Source organism: Triticum aestivum, chromosome 7A (assembly GCF_018294505.1).
Source record: "Triticum aestivum cultivar Chinese Spring chromosome 7A, IWGSC CS RefSeq v2.1, whole genome shotgun sequence".
Taxonomy (NCBI): Eukaryota; Viridiplantae; Streptophyta; class Magnoliopsida; order Poales; family Poaceae; genus Triticum; species Triticum aestivum.
Window position 1 is genome coordinate 587,610,389 of NC_057812.1, and position 26,673 is coordinate 587,637,061.

Consider the following 26,673-nt stretch of genomic DNA (forward strand, 5'->3'; position numbering starts at 1 on the left):
AATTCCTTGGTCCAACATTTCTCCTGAGGCTCGAGGGCCAAGGGCAGCCGAGCTCAGGAGGTCGGTCCACAAGTCGGGGCTCCCGTGGCTGGAGGCTGGGGGAGCTCCTCCCGAGGCTGGGTCGTGGTTGAAAGAGGTGGCGCAGCTGATGGCTTGAAGAGCTGCTCATCAAAGACGCCCGGCTCCTGTGCTTGCCGCTTGGATGCTCTCCGGGCGATGTCGTCGGCTTCCTTGTTGGTGCCCCGGGGTACGTGATGCAGCTCCAGGCCCGAGAACTGTTTCTCCATCTTGCGCACCTCCACGAGGTAGGTCTCCATATGCTCGTCCTTCGCCTCGTACACCTTGTTGGAGAAGTTGACGAGGAGTTGTGAGTCGCCTTTGACAGTGAGGCGCTTCACCCCTAGGGCCGCCGCAGCCTTCAGGCCAGCTATGAGGCCTTCGTACTCCACGATGTTGTTGGAGACCTTCTCGCCGTGCTGAAAGAAGAGTTGCACGGCGTAATAGAGCTTGTCCTTGGTGGGCGAGATTAGCACTGCTCCAGCCCCGGCGCCCTTGTGTGCGAAAGCGCCATCGAAATGCATGACCCAACCGTCCAAAGCCTCACTTCCTGGGGAAGTGGACCGGTCTTCTCCTTCCTCAAGTGTCGGGGCATCCGTCCATTCTGCCACAAAGTTAGTGAGTGCGGTCCCCTTGATGACCCTGGTAGTGCTGAACTCCAACTGGAATGCTTGCAACTTGATGTTCCACTCTGCAACCCTTATGGCTGAGTTAGGGCTCCAAAGTATCCTTTCTAGTGGGTAGGTTGAGACGACCTTGATGGGGTGGCCCTGGAAGTAGTGTCGCAGCTTGCGTGAGGCCACCAGGAGTGCGAGCAGGAGCTTCTAGGGCATGGGATAGCGTGCTCTCGCGTCTCGTAGTACGGTGCCGACAAAGTACACCGGGTGTTCTACGAGGGTTGGCATGATGTCGAGGCTCGGGTCCTGCAGAGATCGGGACATATCCTGAGGTGGAAGGGTCCCTGAGACCCTAGTGTCCTCAGGAGCTTCTGCGACGCCGCCCTGCTGAGCTTGGCCTTCCACCGCTGATGCCTTTGCTGCGCCTTCCTGACCCCGTGCTACTTCAGCCTTGGCCTGGCGGGGCGCGCCCTTGACTTGGCGCTCCTCCCGAATTGCCACCAATGCCGCGCTGGCGGAGTATGGGGTGGCAGCAAGGTAGAGTACCAGAGGCTCGAGGGGACATGGTGCCACCATCACTGGGGGGCTTGTAAGGTATTTCTTGAGGTCTTGGAAGGCCCGGTTGGCCTTCGGGTTCCACTCGAACGGGCCCTTCCTCTTCATGAGCTTGAAGAATGGTAAGGCGCGCTCTCCCAGTTTGGAGATGAAATGCCCTAACGCGGTCACCCGCCCTGCTAGCTTCTGCATCTCTTTGAGGGTCTGCAGCGGGCTCATGTCCTCGATAGCCTTGACGTTCTCCGGGCTCGCCTCGATCCCCCTGTGGGATACAAGGAATCCCAGAAGCTTGCTGGAGGGGACACTGAACACACACTTTTCTGGGTTGAGCCTTAAGTTCACTTGGCGTAGGCTCTCGAAGGTCTCCTCCAAGTCTTGAATCAATGTCCTTGCCTCGCGAGACTTGACCACTATGTCATCGACGTAAGCCTCTGCGTTCCTCTTGAGCTGCCGCCCCAGAGCGATGTGCATCAACCGCTGAAAGGTCGCGCCCGTGTTGCGCAGCCCGAAGGGCATGCAGGTGTAGTAGTACACCCCACATAGTGTCAGGAAGGCCGTCTTCTCCACATCTTCCACCGCCATCTTGATTTGATGATACCCTGAGAATGCATCCAGGAAGCACAGGAGGTCACACTCGGCGATGGAGTCAACAATCTGGTCGATGCACGGGAGTGGGAACGGGTCTTGAGGGCAGGCTTTGTTAAGATTGGTGAAGTCGACGCACATCCGTTCCTTCCCACCTTTTTTCGGCACCATGATAGGGTTCGCCAGCCATTCGGGATACCAGACCTCTCAGATGGCACCTGCCGCTTCCAGCTTGCGTGTCTCTTGGACGATGAAGGCCTGCTTCTCAGTGGACTGCCGTCTCGCTAGCTGCTTCACGGGGAGGACGTTGGGTATACCCTTAGATGATGCTGGATCACCTCCCTCGGGACCCCTACCAGCTGATTTGGCTCCCACGCGAATATCTCCTTGTTCGTGCGCAAGAACCTCACCAGAGCTTCTTCTTGTTCCCGGTCGAGACTGGCTCCTATGGTAAAGGTGGCTCCTGAAGGCCCGTCCTCGCTGACCGGTACCTGCTTGGTTTCCGCCTTGTCTTGGGTGAACAACTGCTTCTTCTTGGTGGGCGTGGCCTCCCTGGCTGCGGGGGCACCGGCGTCGGTGGGTTGTGCTGCTGCCGCGGTCTTGAAAGCGAGCCTGAGCGCCATCACGGCCTCCTTAATGCCCCCCTTGATGGTGAGGACGCCCTTGCTCCCTGGCATCTTCATGAGGTTGTAAGCCGGGTTAGTCGCCGCCATGAGCTGAGCGAGAGCCGGGTACCCGAGGATGGCGTTGTACGGGAGGCCGATGCGAGCGATGTCGAAGTCCACCAGCTCCGTGCGGTAGTTGTCGCGTGTGCCGAAGGTGACAGGGAGGCCGATCTGTCCCAGGGAGTGGGCAGCTCCACCACCCACTCCTGAGATGGGCTTACTGAGACCGAGCCGCTCGAGTGGCACATGGAGAAGGATGAAGGCTTCCACGGAGAGCAAGTTGAGGCTGGCACCACTGTCGATGAGGGTCTTGGTGATGGCCACGTTGTAGATGGTGGGCGTGCAGAGCATCGGAAGCACTCCGGAGCCGGCGGTGGAGTCAAGGTGGTCTTCTGAGCCGAAGGTAAGGTCAGCCTCTGGCGTAGCCCAACCCGGCGGAGCCCCTGGGCGCCTGGAAGTGGCCCCGATCTGACGGAGGAACGGCTTGGCGTGGCAGTCTGACGGCGGTGCTTGAGAGCCGCCCAGCAGGGCCGCAACTGCGTGGTGCGCCGGCGCTGCGTAGCGAGCAGTGAAGAGGTCGTGGAGCTCCTCCCAAGATGCCACCGTGGATCTGGGAAGGTTGAGCAGCCAGGTGCGTGGCTCACCGGCGAGGGCCATGGGAAGCCAGTTGGCCATGACCTTGTCATCGCCCCCGGCTTCGAGGATGGCCTCCTCGTATGCCAGCAGAAAGCTGACGGGTCTGTCGCGCCGTCATAGCACGGCGGCATCTCCGGCCTGAACTTGGGTGGCCACTGCACCCGCCGCAGGGCGGGGGCCAGAGCTCGGAGCCCCCTGGCCCCGTTGTCGACACTGACCGTCGGAGTCGGCGGTAGGGCGCCTGCCATGTGGGCGAAGCGCGGTGGAGACGGAGCGCAGATCGATGGAAGGGAAGCCGCGGCGCACCCCTACCTGGCGCGCCAAATGTTGGATGTGGGGTTCCGGGAAACCCTTAAGGTTCAAACACTGGGGTGCGCGTGAAGTCTTTCCCTCCTACCAATCTACGCCCTAGCTCGCTAAGATCTCATGGACGAACTCGACGAACTCGCAACACAGAAAGACACAAGATTTATACTGGTTCAGGCCACCGTTGTGGTGTAACACCCGACTCCAGTGTGGTGGTCGTGGATTGCCTCTCTAGCTGATGATGAACAATACAATGGGAAGAACAGCCTCCTGAGGTTGAGGTGTTCTTGTGCGTGGCTAACTTGTGTGGGTGAGAGAGTGATCTAAGATGCCTTCTCCTCGCCCCCCATTTCTATGGTGGTGGCTAGCCCTACTTATAGAGGCCCTGGTCCTCTTCCCAAATATTGAGCGGGAAGGGAGCCAACAATGGCGGGCAAATTTGAAGGGGGACATCTAGTACAAGACATCCTGACAAAAGGTGGTCTCCGCCTGTGAAAGGCTCCGGTGGTGATGTCGTCTTGTGCTTCACAATGACCTCTGTCTTGTCGTCCCTCTGGTCTTGGTCTTGGTGCACCGAAATGGCAACCTTTGCCTGAGGCCTCGGTACTCCGCGGCTGCTCTTGCCTCCTTTGCACCAAAGAGGAAACAAGGACGTTGGCGCGCTGGCGCCCGCCTGGCGCCCGCCTGGTGTCGATCGTCATGGCTCACGTCACGAGAGCCTCATGAGGTTCGCCTCGCCTTGATATCACCGCTCCTCATGAGCCTGCCTGACTAGGTCACTCCAGAAGAGGTCTCGTGTCGTCCGCCTCGCGAGGCATGGCCCCTCACAAGGGTCTTGGGTGCCTTGTTGGTGAAGATGGGCCGTATGGCCTGCTGGCTTAGCCACGCCGCGGGCCGCAGGCAGGCAAGTCTAGGGACCCCCGTTCCCAGGACGTCGACAGGAACTTTGCATTTGTCTCTATATCTGAACCCAAGAAAGTTCCTAAAGCCTTCATGGAACCTGAATGGATTCAAGCGATGCAAGAAGAGCTTCAACAGTTTGAGCTGAACAATGTGTGGGAACTGGTTAAGCGTCCTGATCCTCGCAAGCACAATATCATTGGCACAAAATGGATCTACCGCAACAAACAAGATGAGCATGGTCAAGTTGTTAGAAACAAGGCTCGTCTCATTGCTCAAGGTTACACTCAAGTAGAAGGGATTGACTTCGATGAAACCTCTGCTCCTTTGGCTAGGCTTGATGCCATTCGCATACTGCTGGCCTATGCCAACCATCACGACATCCTTCTGTATCAAATGGATGTGAAGAGTGCCTTCCTAAACGGAAAAATTTAAGAAGTGTATGTTGCACAACCACCTGGTTTTGAAGACCCAAAGCGTCCTGACATGGTATACAAGCTCAACAAGGAACTGTATGGCCTCAAACAAGCCCCACATGCTTGGTATGACACACTCAAAGACTTCCTAAAGAGCAAAGGCTTAAACCTGGTTCCCTCGATCCCACACTCTTCACGAAGACATATGATGGAGAATTTTTTGGAGGCCAAATATATGTGGATGACAGTATCTTCGGCTGCACAAACAAGAATATTGTGATGAATTTGGACACATGATGCAAGAGCAATATCAGATGTCCATGATGGGTGAGCTGAAATTCTTCCTCGATCTTCAAATCCATCAGCAAAGCAACAACATCTTCATATCACAAGAAAATACCTCAAAGATTACATGAAGACGTTTGGAATGCAAGACTGCAAAAGGATACACGATGCCAATGCCAACCAAAAGTCATCTGGGCACGACGACAATGGTAAAGAGTTTGATCAAAAGGTATACCGCTCCATGATTGGTTCTTTACTCTATTTATGTGCATCTAGGCAAGATATAATGCTTAGCATTTGCATGTGTGCCCGATTTCAAGCGGCACCAAAGGAGTCGCATCACTTAGCTGTGAAGCAACTTCTTCGATATTTGGCTTACACCCCAACACTAGGATTATGGTATCCAATGGGCTCAGAGTTTGATCTAGTTGGATTCTCAGATGCTGATTATGCTGGTGACAAGGTTGACCGCAAGTCCACATCAGGCACATGTCACTTTCTTGGACGATCTCTTGTTTGTTGGTCTTCAAAGAAACAGAATTGTGTATCCCTCTCCACTGCTGAATCTGAATACATTGCTGCTGGATCTTGCTGCGCTCAGCTTCTATGGATGAAGCAAACTCTCAAGGACTATGGCATCCACCTGAAGCATGTGCCACCCTACTGTGACAATTAAAGTGCTATCAAGATTGCCAACAACCCAGTTCAACACTCGAAGACAAAGCACATTCAGATCCATCATCACTTTCTCAGAGATCATGTCATGAAGGAAGATATTAATATCATTCACGTCAACACCGAAGAGCAATTGGCAGATATCTTCACAAGGCTCTTGGATGAGAAAAGGTTTTGCAAGTTGCGGTGTGAGCTAAATATCTTAGAATCCTCAAATGTCCTATAATTGGACACACATCCTAACGCTTATGCATGTTGATGACTTAGATGTGCAACACACAAAGTAACATATATCTTCAATCAATGAAGACATACACTCTACGTATGAATACATTAACGCGGAATTTGACTTCAGAGTGCCACGATAATTGTGCGTTGTGTCTGGGTCTAATACTTCCTATACGGTGGGTAACGCCACCACGAAAATCTTTTTGAAGTATTTCATGTGGTGTCATAATTGCATAGTCTTCACATTTGGTTTGTCTTCAACATTGGTTTGAGTTCAAGGTTTATCTTTGCAATGTTGAGATTGGCCTGATATATATAGGACAACACTATTATAATCCCAGGATTAGAATAGTTATTTGGATCAGGTGGGCTCTATAAGGGGCCCGATCACATGTTCCCGAGATTCCAGAAAACGCACACGACCCAGTCCCGCACCTCTGCTGCTCGCTCTCCCCCAATTCCTCCTGCCCCCCCCCCCCACCCGCGGCTCAAGATCGCTCCCTCCCTCAAGATTCGGCAGGCGCGCCCGACACCAACCCCCGGATCAGACTGCCACGGCGCCACCGGTCTTGGATCTGGCTGCCGCGCCGCCCGCCTCTGCTCCTCGCCTGTCTGCCTCCATGCCCGCACGAGGGGATGCAAATCCTCGTGCTCCTCCATCGGCAGCCACGAGAGGGCCTCCAGCGCACCTTCCCTTACTCTCTTCCTTCTCCATCCTTCTCCCTCACACCCTCTGTATTCTACCACAGTTACCCGCCATAGCCATCATGGACAGCAGCCACGCGGCAGGAGCTCGCCACTGAAGTCCCCCGAGCACCATCCGCCCCGAATTTAGACGGGAACCGGACGAGGCCGAGCCCTCGCGCCCAGATCTGCGCGTGACTCAGCACCACAACCGCCACCACCGGAGATCCAACAGGGAACACCAACCCCAACGACCTCCACCTCCCGCCTACCCGCCACCCCAGCCAGTGTGTCTCCCTGTGCACTCCGCCGCCGGCTGTAAGAGCTTGGACGCCGCCACCTCGCAGACTCCTCCCGGTGGGGCCGAACCGCCGCAGCAATCTGGAAGTTCGCCGCCGCCACCTTGGGTGGTTCAACTGACATGCCCCCGCTTCTGGAACCACCTGTAGGGACGACCACCACCCCTCCCTCCTTCTTTTGCAGGTGAACTTCCTCCTCCTGCTGAAGCTGACCTTCCTCCCTCCTACTACTTACTCATGTTGTCTTGGATGATTAAACCGCGTCACATTCTGCTCGTTCAATTCTACAGCGGCGTATCACATAGAGAAGTTTGACCCACACAACCGCTTTAGTTCGATGTTACTGCATAGTGCAGCTTTGTTATGCTCTTTTCTTATTTTGACAAAAGATGTTGTTTCTGTAAATTTGAGCACATAAAGTTCAAAAAATATAACAGAGATAAGCAGCATGTATGCGTGTGTGTGGTGGTGAGGTTGAGGTTAAGAAAACGTGTGTGGTGATGGTGAGGTTTAGAAGAACATGTGTGTGGTGGAGAAATTCACTAGCTTTCTTAATCGGGGCACAAGTAATAACTTATTTTGTGCAAACACAATACAAAAAAATGTATGTGTCTTTTATAAAGAAAAATAAACAAATGGTCAAGTATCATCCCATGAAAGTTCATGCATATGAAAAAGGGAAATTCGAAAGGTCGGGGGTGACGAACAGAGAAGTTCATGCATCAGTGTTGAGGAAGGTCAGGACAAAGGTACTCAACCCACTCTGGTGTCTCACATCACACATCAACTATACATATTGAACGACCTCTTTGTTCATCAAGAAATTCGAGCTTCCTTGTAGCGACCCAACCCGAATGGATCAAGTATTTGTGCTTAAGTGTCATCCCTGGATCGGTATGCTGACACACACAATACTCGAGGATTTATAACAGAGGTAAATCACATGTATAAAGTAACGTAAAATACTATTACCTCAAACCAAATAGCGGAAGTAAAAATGTTGTGCATTCCCATCAACACCAACGACAAAGTTGAGTGTAGAAAATCGTAACCCTAATGTATCACTTACTTGTCGTAAGATAATCCTGCAACATGAGACGTTGCAGCCACAAAGGGTCAGTACACTGAATGTACTGGCAAATTTACACCATAGAGAAATGATGAACAATGGCTATCACTACATGCATATTTGGCTGGTGGAAAAGCTCTATGGTTATAAGTTGAGTGTAGACACCCTCTCAATCCCAATTAAGCATCATCATTAAAACCCAATAAGATGATGAGATTCACATGATAATCCAAGTACTAGATACTCAAGACGTCCATAACCGGGGACACGGCTAATCATGATTAGTTTATACACTCTACAGAGGTTTGCGCACGTTTCCCCACAAGACTCGATCTCCTCCATTGGATTTCTCGCACTACATGGTGTTTGAGAAATGGATGACCGAGACATAGTCTTTCAGAAGTGCTAGCACCTTACGAACGGGTAGACCGTACCAACCTACATCCCCTACATCTGCTAGTCTACCACTGTAAGAGTTTGCACGACTTAGTCAACTATGCTAGAGCCCATAATAGCTTGTGGCTGCACACGGAAGTTTCTAGTATGAATAATCTCATGATCCCTTTGAGCCTGGGTGGCAGTCCAAAAGAAAAACAGGCAATCACTGGAATACCCAGGTGCCTAAATAGGAAATCGCTGGAATACCCACGTGCCTCAATCCACCCAGATGTGTGTGCTAAAGTTGCCACCATAAGTAAACCATTAATTAACAATCTCACATCTGTCATGAATACTCTCAAACCCAACCCACTTCTACGAGCATAGCATAGCAATATAAGCAACGTAATAGTAACTCCCCAGGGTAAAACAGGTAATAGGTACTACCTCATGTACTTCCCCAAACCCACAATTTAATTAGATCCTAATCATGCAATGTTTGAGGGTTGAAACTAATGCATAAAACGGGGTAATGGAAAGTATGATCAAAGTGTGAACTTGCCTGCAATGTTGATGAAGATGATTCGCACTCATAACTCTTGATAGTTCTACTCGTCACACTCCGGTCAATCTATCGTAAGCAAGCAATAGTAACCACACATAAGCCATCACTCAAAAGATCAGCAAGAACGAAGAAGACGATTCAGAAAACTTCAAAACCAAGCAAATAACTCTTGCAACATAAAACAATTTCTAACAGTACCAAAATTATGTGAATTTGGCCTTATCAGAAAGTGTAGGTCAAGAGCTTCGATTTGCAAAAAGAATCAACTCAAACGGAGCTACGAAACTCAAGTTATGATCAAATTAAGTTTGAATCTAAATCTGATCTAATTCAAATTTTAAAATTTCAAAAACATGTTTGGGCTGGATTACTGGATAGAGGAGATCGTAATGAAGAAGTAGGCGTTGGTTTCGTTGGATTTGGACAAACGAGTGAAAAGTTACGAAGGTTTGAAAAGTAGGGGCTAAACGGTAAAGAAACTAATTACGGATAGGTCCCTGGCTAAAACTAACAGAAAAGGAAAAGACTAAATAATGAAGGTTCGTTTATAAGATCTAAACAGTGGACGTTCGCTGTTTAATGAAACCAAAAAAAACAAACCTAGTCTAGGGTTTAAAAAAAACCGAGGTTAAAAGAAAAACCGGATCGGACCGACGGTTTTATACCGGTTTGGAAGGTTTCGACGACGGTGGCGGTTTCTGGCGAGACAGGACGGCGGCGGCGGCTCGGGTCCGGCCGGGGCGGCGGCTCCGGTTATCCAGGAGGGCGGCGAAGGGGTCGGGGAGGGTCGGCGCGGCGAGGCGAGGAGGATGGCGGCGTCGGCGGTGGTCAACGGTGACGGGATGGAGCGACGCGGCGGCGGTGGATCTCGCCGGCGGCGGCGGGATGCGGCGCAAGGGTGGTGGTGCGGTGCGGCAGAGAGGAAAAGGCGGCGGTGGCGCGAGCTTATATAGAGGGGGGGCGAGGGGTTGCGTGGAGGAGGGGGCAAGGCGGCGCGGGGGTGGCCGGGTCGGCCACGGCAGCGACGGACGCCGTGCCCGAGCGGGACTTCCGCTCGGGGAAGGAGAGGGGCGGCGCGCTGGGCTGGGCCTTGGCCTGGCAGGAGCTAGGCCGGCACAGTCGGGGAGAAGAGTTTTCTTTTAAAAAACATTTTTCACAGACAACAAAAAAACAAAAGAAAACAAATATATTATATAGGAATATAACATATCAAAATTTTCAGAAAAAGATTGTCTACAACGTGAACAATTTCCTAGCATTAAATAAAATTCACACAAATTCAGATAATTCAAAGAGTGCTCCTGCCCTACTAAAATCCAAATAAAATCATTTTAAAAAAACCTAAATGATTTCAAACTTATTTATCTCCAATTTTCTGATGTAGGGAATCATGTTCCCTATTTTCCATGTATTTTATTTTTGGAGAAAAATAATTTGAATAAAACTCAAATAACTCCAAATTGAAAATAATTTCAAAAGGATTTTAAATTTGATCCTTTTAAACTCCCAACTCATATTTCATAATTTGAAGAAGTCATTTTATTTTCTCTCATGAAAATCATTGAGTTGCATAAAGTTTCTGAATTTGAAATATTTCCAAATAAAATTCAAATCTTTTCAAAACCCCTTTTCATTTAAATAAATGGAAGAAGTCATGTCATCTTCTCTCCAGGGTTTTATGGTGAAAAGAATTTGAATTCATGGAGATCATAAATGCAAAAGTGAAAGTTTGGGAAAGTCCTTTTATTCCCTCTCATTTAACTTTCAAAAAGTTTCGAATTTCACTCAATCAATGACACAACAACCAAACAAACAATCAATCTATCTATTTATTATAACATTCCAAAATTTAGAATTTTGGGATGTTACAAACCTACCACCCTTAAAACGAATCTTGTCCTCGAGATTCGGAGAGGCTAGCAAGAAAAAGGTTAGGGTTTGGAGTCTCCTCAAAATCCATCAATTGTCACAGGAGGGGGTCTAGGGTGCTACCACCCTTAGAAGCATGGTTACGGTCCCATCAATACTCATATACTCCATCCTTATTCTTGACAGGGCCGGTCTTCTCAAATCTTCAGGATAAGTCCTCCTCTGGCTCTTCCGGTAGTGGCATAACCTTTACCACAATTCTTCTGTACTTTCATCCTGGTAAGGTTATTCCGAGACTGGGTCTTCTTAGCTGACGGGTCTGGCGCCAATACTAAAGAACTATCGATATCTCATGGCAGTTAACCATTTATGGCTTCTCCTGCAGGAAATGGGTCTAGGCTTCATTCTCACCATATGTCCTACGATTGGCAACAGCTGCCTTGTACAAGGGAAAATGATTATAACATTCTAAGGTTTAAACAAGGCTTAATATCGTCGTCTCTCTACTATAGGTAAGTCACTCAGATTTACCATCCCATATAGCAAGGAGAATAATAAGAGTAAGTCGGTATGGTGATCAATCCATCCCGCGCCCAAATCATTACCTTGTATACGGTTTAGCGAATCTCGCATTCTAACACTCGGTCATCCTCACAAGCATTGCAGAATTTTCTCTTGTCCATGAACTGCGTTCGGAATAATCCATTGATTCTGCAAGCCAAACAAACATCTATCATTCCTTCACAACTCTCAGGTTTTGCGTTACTCCTATAAAATCATCTGCCGATAAACGGCGTATCTTCCTCCAGGGTTTTTCCTTCAGCAAGAATGTGCTTGCTTCTCGGCAGGTCCTGGGGCCTGTGGGTTATGGCCCATCTCATCACTTGTAGTCCTTGAACTTATCATCGGGTAACTAATCATTATTCCAACTTCCAACTTCCTAGTATTCTTAAATCCATCCAATTGTATTTTCTTCCTTCCTTCTATTGGCACCAAACTAGGACATGATTACTCAGACTCATCATTGAGTTTCCATTGATCCATATTTCCGACATCATACCTCCTTTATATCCAATAGTAATTTATCTCTTCATCCTCGTGGGATATCCCTCATACTGAGATAAACACTTATACTTATGAAGTCCATATTCCACTTCGTGGAACATCATTATCCTTTCCAGGGTCAAGCGTCCTTACATGGGAATATTGGCCATCTCTGCATGACACTTCTTCAACGGGGAAACGTGAAACACATCATGAACTCCTGACAGTCCTTCGAGTAACTCCAACTTGTAGGCCACTTCTCTCATACACTCCAAAACTCGATATGGTCCTACAAATCTCGGGGCTAACTTTCCCTTAACTCCAAATCGTTTAATTCCTCGCAGAGGGGACTCATGAAGACATGCTCTGTCTCCAATTGCATAGACTACCTCCTTGCGTTTTTGAATCTGCATAACTCTTCTGCTTGGACTGAGCTACCTTCAATCTATCTCGAATCAACTTAACATTCTCTTCTGACTCCTTGATCACATTTGGTCCAAACAACTGACGGTCTCCAACTTTATCCTACATACTCTTGGGGTATCACACATATCGAGACAAAAATCATATTTATTTTGTCCGAAATCCACTCAGTGGAGTATCCTTATCTTTTCCAGGGGTCAGGGGTTCTTACAGGGTACTACCACCCTTAAAATACACAAATCTTCCATAGACCATATTTCTCATATCCTCAGAAATGGTCAAAATCCTTCTTCATAGAGTAACAACTCATAAAATTCATATCAGTACCAACGATGCTAACTTTATTCATTCTCCAATGATTACAATCTCTCGCTTTTCCATTACATGTCTCAACTCAACACCTTGATATAAAAGAAAATGTTCTCACTTCTACTACTCCATTTCTTTTGTTGCAAACTCAACTATCTAGCACCAGTTTCCTTCTCCTTGGGGCATTCTCTGGCAAAGTGCTCTGCTCCATTACAACTAAAACATATTACTTCTGACAACTCTCGAGGTTTCCTTTTTGGGCAATTGTTGAGGTAGTGCCCTGACTCCTTACACCTGTAACATGTGATATGACTCAGGTCCCTCCTGGACTCCAATCGGTTTCTCTTCCTGGACTTTTCCATTCCAATCAGGGCTTCTATTTCCTGTGGGTCATATTCTACTTCCTCTATCAGGAATTCTACTAGATCCCCATTCAAGCAATTTTTGGAGATGTGTCCTTCTTCTCCACATGAATAGCAAGACTTAGTGCAGGGTTTACTCAGGTCTTCTTTAGGTGTGTCCTCCACTTCTTCCTTCATCACAGTTTCTTCTAAAATTTCCATGAGGGATCCTTTCATTACTTCTTTTCTCTCCTGGATGGTTCGTTGTACCATGCGGTAAATGTGACACTGAGCAGGATAGTGGGTAGTCCCTTCACACAAGAAACAAGTAATTTGCCTAGTTAGGCATTCTTCAACTGGGTGGCTTCCTTCACAATTAGGGCATTCATCCTAGTGTTCTTTATGGGTGTGTCCCATTTCTCCACAAATCTTGCATGCTTAAGGTTTCCTCATATCCTTTCCATAAGGCTTCAACTTCTCGGACACAATGTGAGATCTTTGCATAGTCAACTTTAATTCTCTCCAAGTGGTTACTCCTTTCCATCCATTCATGGTTTGGTACATCCTCCACCAAGTAGCAGCACCTCTTTTAAAGCACTAAAGAGCATGCTGGGTCATATCCTTTCTGACTATAGGATTATTCTTCATGTGATCCTCCATGTTCTGAATCCATCGGTCTGTCTCAAGTTGACTTATCGGTCCAAGAAAACATGAGTTCATCTCCATTCGTCCTCTATTGGGTCCAGGGGTTTGGGGGTGAGATAAGAGAAATAGAGAGGGACACACAATGCAAACAACAGTTTTGAAAAGACAGATTTTTTTGTGGCTGTCAAAAAACATCAAACAAATGACAGCTCATAACTGTCGCATCTAACATAGGCATATAACAGGGGTCTGGTCTTCTAAAGGTCAATAAATCTTCAAAGTCGCCAAACTTTCAAGCCTTGTTCATGCCTCCAAAGGCTACTTCCGATCGTGCTTGTCCTTCTCAAGTTCTTTTGCCAGATCATCTCTGTCGACGCGAAGTCTCTCATGACGTCCTTCAATATTCTAGGGTTGCATTCCAAACTTCTGGGTTTCAACATCCTTGGCATGAACCATGGTCCTACTGTCCTTTAGTTGATGACAATTCTCCGGTATCTCGGGGTTGTAGCTCCTCTAGCTTGGCTACCTTTAGCTTCTGGGTCCCGAGTTCTTCACGAAATACCTTTTCATTAAATACGGCTTCCTGGAGCTCCATCTTAAAATTCTTGATGTAACACTCCAAATCCTATTGATACACCAGCTAAGGTCAAAACTTCGTCTTGCTGATAGGTGCTCCATCAGCCTTCTTGTCATCCAATCCTTCCAAAGAAATGCATCCTTAACTTTGCACGGCGGCAATAGCATAAGCGGGCGTTAGAATCATGGATAGCCGTGTTTCTGCTCTTGCCATTTCCATGAGCTATCATTCCATAGTTGATATCTCCTACCTTAGGGTTTCTTGACAAAACCTTGAGTTCTAATGCTCCATGCTCCGGTCATTCTCCGTTACACCTTGATCTCGGGTAGTGACAACTTCCATAGTCTGCCAAGTTCCATAAGGGGTGCCTTCCTAGGTCATACAAATCTGGAAAATTCTACAGGGCCTTCAAATTCTCCTAATCTTCGGAGTCTTCAACCGTTGTAGTTTCCATTATTATAATACACGATAAAAGTCCTCTTCATTCCGAATGGTCTTAGTTGTCCAATATCTTGTCTTTCTTGGAGTGGTTTCATCAGTCGAATCCTCGTGTGGTCAAAAAGGGAAAAGGGTATGGTCTCACTAAAGGGAATATTTGAATAAGCTCAGAAGAGAAGAGAGGAAAAGATCTTTTTGAAAATGAAGTCTTAGAGAAAATCTTTCCTATGGGCTTGCCAATTTCTAGGGTCAAGTCCTACAGTCAACATGTGCTCTAATACCATCTTGTTGCGACCCGACCCGAATGGATCAAGTCTCTATGCTTAAGTGCACTAGTAGAAAAAGGGTCAAACGTGAAGCACATTAGTGCCGGTTTGAATTAGAGCCGGCACTAATGTGTACATTAGTGCCGGTTCGTGGCGGCGATCAATAGTACCGGTTCGTGGCGAACCTTTAGTACCGGTTCATGCCACGAACCGGTACTAAAGAGGCTGCATTAGCCTGCGGTCAGGCTATGGCCCCACCATCACCATTTAGTGCCGGTTCTTACCACGAACCGGTACTAATGATGTTATGGCAAGCTGTTTTTAGTCCCACCTCACCAAGAGAGAGGTAGTATAAGCGGTTTATAAGCCGTGAGTGCGCAGACAATGACGAAGAGTTGCAATGCTCACCTACATGTTGATTAGCTTCAAGCCTTGCGGAATAGCATAGATTGCACTGAGCTATGTGCAGTGCAGTCTACACTATTCTGAATGGCTTGAAGCAAATTAACCAGCATTGCACCTCTTTTTTATTTTTAATAACTTATTTAAACTCCAGACTTCTTTTGTGTTCAGTATGCAGCATTTAAAGCGACGTCATCAATTTCCAACATGTTCTGACATCATTGTTGTTTTTCGGTCATTTACCTAATTGTTTAGAGAGCTAAATGACCGTGAAATTGAAAATCACTACAAAATGAATACTGAAAATGTTGAAACTTGGCATGGTATCATCATATCACCCGCATAGCATGCGCGAAAGAGTAGAGAGGGTCACGGCAAAAACTGGACGCACTTCGTGTACAAACTGGACAAACTCTTTCCGAGTATCAGGGTTTCGGAGTCCGGAGTGGGTACTAATGTGTTGCACCTCTTTTTTATTTTTAATAACTTATTTAAACTCCGGACTTCTTTTGTGTTCAGTATGCAGCATTTAAAGCGACGTCATCAATTTCCAACATGTTCTGACATCATTTGTTGTTTTTCGGTCATTTACCTAATTGTTTAGAGAGCTAAATGACCGTGAAATTGAAAATCACTACAAAATGAATCCTGAAAATGTTGAAACTTGGCATGGTATCATCATATCACCCGCATAGCATGCGCGAAAGAGTAGAGAGGGTCACGGCAAAAACTGGACGCACTTCGTGTACAAACTGGACAAATCTTTTCGAGTATCAGGGTTTCGGAGTCCGAAGTGGGTACTAATGTGCATCCCACCAATCAGGAAGAATCACACGGATCGTGTGTTTCTTTCTAGCTCTTGCGAGTCGTTGGATCAGGGGTGTGTTTCTTCCTAGCTCATGTGAGTCGTTGGATCGAAACTACCACAATCACTTTGTGAGCCAGACGACCCTATATATAGCTAGCCCACCTCTCGCCTTCCCTGCATAAGTCTTTCAGTTCATCGACTACATACATCTACCGGTTCATCGACTGCATACATCTACCAGTTCGTCGACTGAATACAACTCATTCGGATTCGCCATCATACGTCCAACCGTGCATTTGATATGCATATATATGCATCACGAGCTACGGTTGGGCTGTATGATGGCGATACCAATTGGTTTGTTCTAGATCCGACATAAAAGGTTTGATACAACTTCTTTTTTGTGACATAAGAGCTATCTCTCCTCCTACCTATTTTAGTTACACAACTACCTATTTGTGCCAAATTTTCACTTTTGCTGTTGCTCTTGCATCATAAGCATCCATGTTAACTGGACTTACAAGTAATGCAATTTAACCAAACTATCTTGTGATCTTCGCCAAGAGAGAGGCAGTATGAGCGGTTTATAAGCCGTGAGTGCACAGACAATGACGAAGAGTTGCAATGCTCACCTACATGTTGATTAGCTTCAAGCCTTGCGGAATAGCATAGATTGCACTGAGCTATGTGCAGTGCAGTCTACACTATTCCGAATGGCTTGAAGCAAATTAACCAGCATTGCACCTCTTTTTTATTTTTAGTAACTTATTTAAACTCCGGACTTCTTTTGTGTTCAGTATGCAACATTTAAAGCGGCATCATCAATTTCCAACATGTTCTGACATCATTTGTTGTTTTTTGGTCATTTACCTAATTGTTTAGAGAGCTAAATGACCGTGAAATTGAAAATCACTACAAAATGAATCCTGAAAATGTTGAAACTTGGCATGGTATCATCATATCAACCGCATAGCATGCGCGAAAGAGTAGAGAGGGTCACGGCAAAAACTGGACGCACTTCGTGTACAAATTGGACAAACTCTTTTCGAGTATCAGGGTTTCGGACTATACAAAAATAAATAATGCAGAAAATAAAAAAAATATACAAAAAAATTACTCAAAAATAAATAGAAGAAAATAAATAATGCAGAAAAGAAAAAACTATATAAAAACTACTCAAAAATAAATAAAAGAAAATAAGTAATGCAGAAAAAAACTATATAACAAATTTGTTGGCACACTGCCCTGTGGGTCTACCAGACCTAGTGTGTGCAAATGCAGGCCCAGGAGGGCCAGCAGACTCACAGGGCAGCGTGCCATAATTAATTCGGCCCAGAAGCCTGCTATATAGAGGAGTTCGAAGAGGTAGTCGCGGTTGAGTTTATAAACCAGTGCGGCTGCCCTTCGCCGGGCGAGGTGGGACTAAACTTTGGGGTGGCAGCGCAAGGCCTTCACACCCAAAGATCTGGGATGTGATCGGCTTAACTATCATCACTTTCTTTTGTGTTTCACACCCAGGAGGGAATCTCTGTAATAGTTAGGGTAGCTAGTTATGTGTTTTGGCATTTGAAACGCGAAGAAATTTTATGTGCAAGCAAATTCTTTCATGCATTTACTGATTTTTTCCAGCTAAATGACCCTGAAATTGAAAAGCATTTCAAATGAACTCAGAAAAGGATGAAAGTTGGCATGGTATCATAATTTCACCCACATAGCATGTGCAAAAAAGTAGAGAGGGTTACCGCAAAAACTGGATGCACTTCGTGTACAAAATGGACAATCTGTTTCAAAGTATCAGAGTTTCGGACGAAAACTCATCCGTTACAAAGGCATTTCATTTTTTAAATAACTTAAGCATTACCAAATTGAATATAATGATAAAACACACTAATATTAAACATAAGAAAAAAGAATCACTGAAAATGTATTTTTAAAGTTAAGTTATTCACAAACTAGTGATTCACACAAATTTCAAATAATTCAAAATTTAAACTATTCAAATTTAAAAAGTACCGGCACTAACTGAAAGTTTCTAAAAACTATCAAAAATATTCACAAAGAAACTCTAAATACAGCAAAAAAACAACTAAAAATAAATAAAACAAAATAAATAAAGCAGAAAAGAAAAAACTAAATGAAAAAAGCCCACCTACCGGGCCACAGCGGCCTGCATACGACTAGAAACCCAACCTGTTGTTGGGCCAGGATGCAGGCCCGCAAGCCCAATAGGCCCCACAGGGCAGAGTAGCAGAGGTAGGCCCAGAAGGCCTGCTTTAGAGAGGAGCTCGAGACAGCAGCGGCGGCGGGGCTTATAAGCAGGTGTGAGTGCCCTTCGGCTAGCGAGGTGGGACTAAACTTCTGCGCCCCTCGCCTGGCAGCGCACACCCCTTTAGTACCGGTTGGTGGCTCCAACCAGTACTAAAAGCCTTCGTTTCCCGCCGCTTGGCCTGGCGAAAATAGGCCTTTAGTACCGGTTGGAGCCACCAACCGGTACTAAAGGCCCATCCTATATATATAGCTCTTACGAAAATTTCAGTTTCATCCCCACTTCGTCTCCAACCTCCGCCGCGTGCGCCGCTCGATCCCGTCGTCGCCGCCCGTCGTCCGTCGTCATCGTCGCTGTCCCCGCCGCCGCCCGTCGTCGTCGTCGTCTCGCGCTGCCGCCCCGAACGCCGCTGCCGTCCGTCGCCATCGCCGCGGCCATACGTCTCTCTCTCGCTCCCGCACACACATACACACACATACATACACACACACACACCGGCGCCCCCGCCCCGTACGCCGGCGCCCCCGCTCGTACGTACGGGGCGGCGGCGTACGGGGCTGCACACAAACACACACACATATACCACACACACACACGCATACACACACATACACACATACGTACACACATATACGTATATATACACACACATGCATACACACACATACACACACACATTTTTTTTTACTTATTTTCTGTTTTTTAGAAAAGTTAATTAGATGATCGAATGTTATATTAATGTCGAATGTTAGATGAATTAGCTAGCTAGATAGAAAAATTGTCGAACTAGAGATTAGAACTAGTTGAATAATTAATATAACTAGTTTATTTTTAGTAAGAAAATTTAGGTATATGAGATTAGAACTAGTGGAATAATTAATATAACTAGTTTATTTTTAGTAAGAAAATTTAGGTATATGAGATTAGAACTAGTTGAATAATTAATATAACTAGTTTATTTTAGTAAGAAAATTTAGATATATGAGATTTGATGATCTAATTAAAATATTATTTGTTAATGAGTTTTTTTGTTTATTTAATTTTTTATATATTTTGAGTTTATATAAATGTTAGATTAATGTCGAATGTTAGATGAATTAGATAGAAAAGTTAAATATATAGTAATGTCAATTGAATATATAGTTAGATATATTAATGTCAAATGTTAGATGAATATATATTTGGCTAGATATAGGTGTTTAATGTTTCACCTATATGAACATAGGAAATGTCATCTGACGACGAAAAAGATTTTATTTTGTGCGAACACTGTGAAGACCAGCGCGGCCTGTGCGACCAAAATTTCCTTGTTGATGGTAGGCGCTTCAGCATCAAGCTGGATGAGACATTCGAAGTTGATACAGTAAGTCACTTTGTCAATTATTATTTGAATGCAAAACTTATGCTTCATTTGCTTCAACTTATAATTTTAAATTTTCACTATTCTACTAGCGCATCCCCTGTCATGCAAGAATTTTTGTTTTGGATAAGATAGGTTTTAGTGCTATAGATGATATGGAGGTAAAGAGAGTTTACTTGAAGACGGAGCATGGGTATACTTTCAACGTCAAATTATATAATGGAGACACATACACCCATTTTGAATGCAAAACTTGGCAAGCACTATGCAAGGCTTATGCATTTGAGCCTGATATGGTTATCACCATTGATATTCGTCCGGAAGATGATATTGAAGGTAATATAGACATCTGGGTCGATGTGCAAACGCCTCCAGTTCTATCATTTGGTGAGTTTTTCTCAACCATGCATGCATATGTTTATGTCTTTCATACAGTTTATTCAAAAATAGTTGACAACTAATTTGTATTGTCAGCTTATTTCGGTTCAAGCAAACATGTCCGGCGCTTGGTAGACAGGACCTACTACTGCCCCGGGGCTCAACTAAACTGCGAGGAGATAAGTCATTATGTTTCATGGCTTGAGGATCTTAATACTGTCAAGACAATTTTTTTTCCTAAACTTAGAAATGTTAGTACTCAAAACGTGCGACCAATGGTGATCGTATTGAACTACGGTCACATCTATAATCAAAAGATGGTAAATTTTAAATATTTGTCCTTAATTAGTGCATCTTTTGCATACATTATTTTTGAAGCTAAACTTTCATTGCTTAGTATATTAATTACTATACGATGTTGTTCAACAGGGACTTCCGATGATAGTTGTGCCTCAGTGGATCGAGACAAAAGGTCGCATGTCAATGGTTAGCTTACGACCAAGATTTCCTACATTGCACATGAGTGCATTCAGGATTTCTGAAAGCGAAGAATGCTTAATAGTGAAAGATTGGAGCAAAATTGTTAACGATCGCAGAGAAGTACTAGGGGGCAGTAAGGTGAAGCGCAACCCAAGATTAGGAGACAAATTCATCTGCATACTCCAGTATGATGAATCAGGAGAGCTATACATGTTCTATGCTATTCTACCTGAGAGGGAGCAGCAGGATCAGTAGCTACTAGTTCATGCTCTTAATTAGTACTTGTCTCATGTCCGTGTCCTGAACTTCGATTTTGGTGACGATTATGTTGAACTTGATGATATCTTTGCTTCTGTTACAAAGTGAACGTTTCCTCTTTAAGCTAGCCATCGTTGATGATGATTAGATAGCTAGCGCGGTAATGACTATGATGATTAAATAGTGGTAATTAGACGACTACGATGATTTTTAGCTACCTAGAGTTTATTTATTTATTAATATGCGATGATGACGATGATGATGACGACTACAACTCATTATAACGTAAAACAATCCTAAATTAAATTGATAACACAAATTTAATTGAAAAATACAAAATAAAACAAAAACCCACAATCATTTAGTACCGGTTGGTGTTACCAACCGGTACTAAAGGACTCCCGGCCCCCGGAGCTGGCTCGTGCCACGTGGTTCCCCTTTAGCACCGGTTCGTGCTGAACCGGTACTAAAGGGGGGCCTTTAGTGCCGAAACGTTAGTGCCGGTTCCATAACCGGCACTAAAGGCCCTTACAAACCGGTACTAATGGCCCGTTTTCTACTAGTGGTGCCATCCCTGGATCGGTATGCTGACACACATAGTACTCGAGGATTTATAACAGAGGTAAATCACATGTATAAAGTAACATAAAATACTATTACCTCAAACCAAATAGCGGAAGTAACAAGGTTGTGGATTTCCATCAACACCAATGGCAAAGTTGAGTGTAGAAAATCGTAACCCTAACGTATCACTTACTCGTCGTAAGATAATCCTGCAACATGAGACGTTGTAGTCACAAAGGGTCAGTACATTGAATGCACTGGCAAATTCACACCATAGAGAAATTATGAACAATGGCTATCACTACATGCATATTTGGCCGGTGGAAAAGCTCTATGGTTATAAGGTTTTTGCGAAAAGCCAAATTTTCCCTACTACAAAGGAATAAATTTTATTTAACTATCATGGTGGTTGTTAAACATTGAGAGTGTAGACACCCTCTCAATCCCAATTAAGCATCATCATTAAAACCCAATAAGATTAATTAAAATCACATGATGAGATTCACATGATAATCCAAGTACTAGATACTTAAGACGTCCATAACCGGGGACACGGCTAATCATGATTAGTTTATACACTCTGCAGAGGTTTGCGCACTTTTCCCGACAAGACTCGATCTCCTCCTTTGGATTTCTCGCACTACATGGTGTTTGAGAAACGGATGACCGAGACATAGTCTTTCAGAAGTGCTAGCACCTTACGCGGGTAGACCGTACCAACCTACATCCCCTACATCTGCTAGTCTACCACTGTAAGAGTTCGCACGACTTAGTCAACTATGCTAGATCCGATAATAGCTTGTGGCTGCACACGGAAGTTTCCAGTATGAATAAAATCATGATCCCTTTGAGCCTGGGTGGCGGTCCAAAAGAAAAACAGGCAATTGCTGGAATACCCAGGTGCCTAAACAGACAATCGCTGGAATACCCAGGTGCCTCAATCTACTCAGATGTGTGTGTTAAAGTTGCCACCATAAATAAACCATTAATTAACAATCTCACATCTGTCATGAATACTCTCAAACCCAACCCACTTCTACGAGCATACACTACTGGAATCAGGGATTTTGCCGTCTGCCAGTTCTTTGTCGTCTGCTTGCGGACGATAAAAAAGGTCTTTGCCATCAGCTACCAAACAACAGACGGCAAAGAACTGGCAGACGGCAAAGAAGGTCTTTGCCATCTGTCATTTCTTTGCCGTCTGCTGGCAGATGGCAAAATTTTTTTGCCATCTGCCAGGGAAGGCAAAGAGGTGTCAGCATATGCCAGTACACTGCAACGGTCCATCCCCCTCTTTGCCGTCTGCTGGCGGACGACAAAGATTCTTTGCCATCTGCTGGCAGACGGCAAAGAGGGGGCTATCTTTTTTTTGCGGGTAAAAGAAAACCGTTGCCCCCACCTTCTCTATCTCTATCCCCTCTCTCTCCGCTCCCGCCCCACAGCCGAGCGCCGCCCGACCCCGCCTCCCTCGACCCCGCGCCATTGCGCCACCTCGCCTCCGCCCGCCGGTGCGCGCTGCCACCTTACCGGACCCCAGGAGCCCCGCCGCCTCGCGCTGCCGCCTACGCTGCATCGCGCGCCGCCCCGCCGCGGAAGCCTCGTCGCTTGTCGCCCCGACCTCGAGATCCGCCGCCGCCATGGGAGCCGAGCACCAAGCTCCTCTGCGCCCCACCCGCGTCCCCGCGTCGCCACCGCCACCCAACGCTACCTCGCGTCCGGATCCGGTCGCGGGAGGTCCCTCTCCCCCGATGCACCTCCGCCTCTCCCTCTCCTCATCTTCTCCCAATGCGTCGCTGCCGCTGCCTCCGCCTATCCCCATCTTCTCCCGCCCAGCCACCGCCTCTCGGCTCTGGCGCTGTGCTGCAGGGCGTCGGAGTGCTCGCGGGACTATGATGGGGCGTGCCTGCAAATGCGCATGTCCTATAGCCACGCCGCGTGCATCTTCCTCTTCCTCCTGCAGCGGGCCGACTGCAGCCTCGCCGGCGCACTCGGCCTCCTCAGGATCCCCATCTAGCACAAGGTTATCTTCTCTTCTGTCTCCGTGCCTGTGGTTCCCTTCCAGAATTTGTGCCATACATATTGGGCTGACTGTGCTTGTTCTGCTTGTGTTCTTACCATCTTGCCTCTGCTTCCATTGTCTCTACAGGTTTATGTGGACGGCACCACAACCATGCCCACCCACGAAAGGAAAGCGATCATGAAGGAATTCTTCTACGGTACTAAACAAATGTCCTGCAGAAACTGAAAAGTGAATAAGGCCTTTGCGGTTTGGACCTGTGAACTGAAAATTTTCCATTGTCTATCTGTCTACCACAGCCATGACATTTCCCTTCCTTCTGCAACTGGAACACGGGATCAGCGGCATCGACTACCCGAGGCAGAGGGCGGTGTGCTCGGAGTTGTACAGGAGGAGAGACGGCAAGGGGGAGGGTAGTACGAGGCTGGTCTCTGAGGTCGACGCCGAGATAGAAGAGGAGTGTGGGATCTGCATGGAGTTAAACAGCAGGGCTGTGCTGCATCCACGATAAGTGCATCGATTGCTACCGCCAATGGTGAGTGAGAACAAGAACCTGACCCTCGCGTATTTTTGTTTTGTTTTGTTTCTCTGCCATGTTTGTTCAGTTCAACTTCAACCAATGAGATGCTCAATGGGAACTCCCTGGGTTATCTCTACTCTACTGTACTGAGTTGAATGAATGTCAATAGTAGCACATGATGCAGAATCTGGCGTTGAATGAATGCTTCTCGTCATGGTCGCTGCCGTGTGGAGGCTGCTCCCGCTCCCCTGCTCCTTGCGTCGTCGTGGCCGCCGCTGCTGCCGGTGGAGCACGGGATGCTGCTGGCCATCGGCCCACCCCCGGTCTGTTGCTTCTCCAACTCCTTGTGTCACTCTTGGTTCGATCTTTAGCGCTGGAGCAACATAGTTCCTGTAGGTGGGTTAGCATCTTGGCTGGATTGTTTGATGTGGCCTGTTTGCCTGTTCAGGTATGCCAACAGCTTGACGAACATGTCTATATGCGTGTAAGCAATTAAACCTGGGGAGAGGAGTTAGTTTGCAAGTTATAATTCTGTTTTATCTTACACGTGAGGATTAGAAATGCTCTTGTACACTGGTTTTCCCTTGCTGTACATCACTAAACTTGGTTCAGTTAAAAACTGCAGTGCCTGACAGTTCTGGACAGCAAGCTTCTATCTAAAAAATGAGTTAGCTATGCTTAGAATTTAGAGTTGGCCCCTTTACATAAGTTTTAGATAAAGTCCCAAGGTTTCCGTAGAGTACTTATTTGCTTCGTTTGGATGTACGGTTTGAGAGCAGCCATCATTTTAGTTTTCTGTCCCGAAATTTATGTTCCTGGGGTGCAGAATTTGTTGTATGGCAGTTTAGGCCATGCTAGAGGTTTAATTAAATTAAAGTCACAACACAAAAATTGTAGAGGATATTCTGCAGATGCTTAAACATATATTATTTGTTAGATTTCATGTTATACACTAAATCCTATGGAATTATTAAGATGACTGTACTATGTTGGACAGAATTTTACGTTTGACTTGGTGATTGTAACTAGACTTATACTCTAAGATTTTGTCATCGTTGATGATATGAGGACTTATAATGTGATAACGTACGTATGAGCTGGGGTCTTGTGCGTAGGAGCGCCACTAAATTATATATTCTTATGTGTTGAGACCATGCTTTGCTGTGACTGAGATATATGCTTGATGACAAGTGTGGGTACTTCGAGTTCGGAACCGTTTGCCTCACAATTTGTGCCCCGCGGTTGAGGCAAGTTCACAACGGGATAATGACTTGCATAATCTCTACATTCCATTTTTATTTATGATATCTTCCATGTCAATGATGTTTATTATGATGGCGATGACGATGACCATGATATGTTGATTCAAGTACTATGCTTGCATTTGCATACTTGCACTCATGATGATAGTGAATGAAGGCGTGCACTACCTTGGTGGGAACATTGAGACCTTCATTGTTGGGTTGCGACCTACTTTGGAGGCAACCTCCACATATTGGAGTGAGTGGATGTCGACGGGCGTCCACTCAAGCTATACCGGTATACGCAATGAAATGAGATGAGCATGTAGGCATGTAGGGCACCATTATATGTGTTGAACACTAATGAGTGTATGGTGTTAACCGAGTCTTGGTATATTGATATGAGTACTGTTTATTATTCCTTTATGAACTTGCTGAGTCTTTGTACTCATCCTTGTTGCTTATATGTTTTAGGTAAATCTTGACGACGACATGCATGGGAGTCTTGGGAGTAGCATCCTCCTCGCCGCACGGGCCTCCTACTCGCTGCACGGGCTTCCTCCTTGCCAGAGTGACGCCCCTCGCCGGAGTAGCGCCAGCCAAGCCCATCGGCCACCAGGTGCGTCCTTGGATCAGTTTCCTACAGGCAGCATGTTGTTCCTACTCCTCTACTTACTACAGCAGCACAATGTTCTTCTGTATTGCAATAGAGCAGGAGTATTTGCTAGAGTATCTAGGACGTACAACTATGGTTAATTGCTTTATGTACACATGCATGGATCTGTCATAACTTTACACTAATTTAAGATTGTCTTGATCTGAAGTGCTGGCTCCTACAACATTGCATTTCACCAAGTGAAATGCTACATTTCTACTCCTAACTCATTCTCTCTTTCTTAGTGTTTTTGTTATGCAGGTTGGAAGAAAAGAAGAAGATCCAGAGAAGATCTTAATAATAAGATAGTTTTGACTTTGTGAAACTTGCTACCTATGGATGAAACTGTGTAATATTGATGGAACTATGTATATGTATGGATGAAACTTGCTACTATTGGTAATATGTGTTGGATATATATGTGTTCATGACTATTGGTAATATGTGTTGGATATGTTATATTGGTGATACATGTGTGTGTGTGTGTGAGAAAGAGAGAGAGAGAGAGAGAGATTTTATGTGAAAACGAATTGATATAAGAAAAAACAGAATTAAATGGGGCAATATAGGCTCTTCGCCATCTGCCAGCGGATAGCAAAGAAGTCATGCCCTTTGCCATCCGCGGCGGACGGCAAAGGCCCGCCGTTAACCACCTAACGGAGTAACAGCGCATTTATTGCCATCTGCATTCTTTGCCGTCCGCTGCTGATGGCAAAGGCCCCTTTGCCGTCAGCCGCCAGAAGCAGACGGCAACGTAGCTCTTTGCCGTCCCCTACTTTGCCGTCCCCTTCTGCCGTCCGCCATCCATGCCTTTGCCGTCCGCCGTGGCAGATGGCAAAGTAACTGATTCCTGTAGTGATAGCATAGAAATATAAGCAACGTAATAGTAACT

At 46.1% G+C, this 26,673-nt stretch overlaps 1 pseudogene; it reads left to right on the forward strand.

Annotated features, from left to right (window-relative positions):
• Positions 1-26,215, forward strand: part of LOC123153533 (uncharacterized) — a 37,826-nt pseudogene extending 11,611 nt beyond the window's left edge.
• Positions 26,216-26,673: the final 458 nt, after the last annotated feature.